Source organism: Parambassis ranga, chromosome 2, assembly GCF_900634625.1.
Source record: "Parambassis ranga chromosome 2, fParRan2.1, whole genome shotgun sequence".
Classification (NCBI taxonomy): Eukaryota; Metazoa; Chordata; class Actinopteri; family Ambassidae; genus Parambassis; species Parambassis ranga.
In genome coordinates, this window is record NC_041023.1 from 7,960,872 (window position 1) to 7,963,333 (window position 2,462).

At 38.7% G+C, this 2,462-nt stretch overlaps 1 pseudogene; it reads left to right on the plus strand.

The window, feature by feature from the left end:
• Positions 1–591: 591 nt before the first annotated feature.
• On the plus strand, positions 592–759 carry LOC114432762 (uncharacterized; annotated as a pseudogene).
• The last annotated feature ends 1,703 nt before the right edge of the window (positions 760–2,462 follow it).

A 2,462-nucleotide genomic window follows, 5' to 3' on the forward strand; every position in this document is an offset into this window, starting at 1 on the left:
TGATAGACACACACAGTCTGGATGCTTTTCTTTTTGTATATGCAGCAGGGCTGATTTTCTGAATGAAAACTCAAGCCCATTGACAGTGCTGTCATGCCTCTTCCTCCATTCATGTTTTGTTTCTTGGCTTGTAGAAAGGAGGAGCGTGGAGGAAAGGAGGAACGTTTACTAGCTGTCTCACACTACCAACGCATTTTATTTTAAATTTTAATTTTGCCTTTCTGTGGGATGACAGTAAACATATTTATTGTAATTATTGTTCATTACATAAAACTGTAGGAGGAATGTGACACAAAAGCATGGTTATAAAAGAACAGCAACAACTGGGTTTCTTATTTTAAATGTACACCTGACATGCAATTACCGGCCCCCTGCTGTTTCATTTAAAAGGTACAAATGCATTTTTGAATTAAAGAGGGAAATGTGATTCAAAGTAGAGATGTCTGTATTTCAAATTCCTTCTTCAAGTTCTGCAGCCTCTGTCCTGACCAAGACTTTCTGAGGGGCATCAGGATCTGTTTGTGTTTCCTGCTGAGGGCAGAAAAGTATATATATAAAATATATTTTACACGGACCATGCTAGCAGCCATTATAACTCCTCAGATCAAGTGTAGTATCTGTTCTTATCAGTTCAATACATCCTCTACCCTGGGGCCATATTTTAAATAGATTTTCGGATCAGGGAGATCAGGGCTTGCTCCGTCCACTCCATGCATCGACCTGGTATTGCAGTACCTCTGTTACCCCGCTGGGATAAATAAAGTATTTCTGATTCTGATGATTACAGCCAGAAACCCTGATTGGGGCAAGAGTGTAATGTGAGAGAGTAAAACTGACCAAGTGAGGGTCAATGCTGTGTAACAATCAGGAACAGTTACTAAAATAACCCAGAACAATCAAATACTTCACATGCAAAACTCACAGAATAAAGACTGACCACAATGTCAGTGACACACTCTGAAAATAAATGTTTAATAAAAGCTGCATGCCATCAAAATTGTCAACACTGCTGCTGGTTTTGTTTTAAGGTGGGTGGTGAAACAAGCAGTGGCACACATCAAGTAAAACACAACATAAAGGAAGTGGGCTGAGCTGTCAAATCTTTAAAAGTATGCTAAGATGCTGTACACAGTTATCAATAATTTTTTTTGTAAATAGGTACATTTTTTGTAAAGTTATTACACCAAACTAAGATCACAGTTACAGAATGTATGAAAAAGGGTTAAAGAAGACCTGTCCTCACCAGAAAATGTAAGGTCAATATTTGAGTAATTGGAACATGTGAGCGCATTTCTCCAGTTCTTTTGTGCTTAACCTTAACCAGAAGTTTTTTTAATGCTAAATCCAGCAGGTGAAAACAAAACCGCTCACAGTGTCAGGGAGGCTCAAACCACGGAGACCTGATTGTAAGTGTTGCATGTGCCCTCATCCTTCCCAACTCGCCTACTTTCTTAATCCGACTTTTGTGGCTGTATCCTTTACATGATCAGACGACACTAGGCAATGTGATTATATGTTTCATTAACTAACTAAATGAAGCATGATGTCGTTTGTCAGGCAATATGTCCATATGTTCATTAGCAGAAACGTAAACATGTGTTGTATCTAGTGATTGTATTACATTATGTTTTTTGCAAGGACGTGTTGAAAGAAAATGAGTATTTGAATGAGGAGGAACATGTTGCTAAATATCTGGTATCTAAGGCCACTTTTCTGACTGAAAACAAGTCTGAAAATATGAAATAACTACGCTACAATGACCAGGAGTAAAAAAAAAAAAAGAGAGACAGAAACATCTTTGGAAAGTCCCAGATTCTTTTATGAAGTGGTGCTACAAAAGGAAAAGAAAAGACAACAGCAGCTCTCTGAAGATATGAATGACTTCTTTTGTCAAAAGCTACAGATATGATGGAATCATGTAGTTTTGTGGTTGAGCTGTCTGAGCTTTTGGAGGATGAGAACAGTTTTTGTCTCATCTACTGATGTCTTTTTTGTGTGGCCTCTCTTTGTTTCATTTATCTCAAAAGATGGTCTTCCAACACTACACTTATAGGACACTAACTGTACCGTACAATTTGTAACAATACAGACCAGTTGCTGATTTCTAAGGGTATTATTTCCAGCAGGCTCCGTTTTAGATCACCATGTTCTATAAATACAGTTCTTGAAAATAAGCCACTGGTTGCACACTGCTAGTAATTATCCTTAATGCTTGGGAGTTGATTCCAGGAACTATTTTTAGTTGGTGAAACTAATAATTTACCCGCGTAGGGAACCATTTTTGATCACAATGCTTCTGCCAAGATGTTCTTGCCCAAACAGTACACGCCCAGTGTCTGCTGAGTATGCTATTCATGGTTTGTTTGGGACTATTAGTAGCTCGCCAGAAATAAATCCAACACAAGGCTGTGTCACACAGACCCACAGGTGGCACATGCATCAGGCCCGTTGTGGGGATCAGG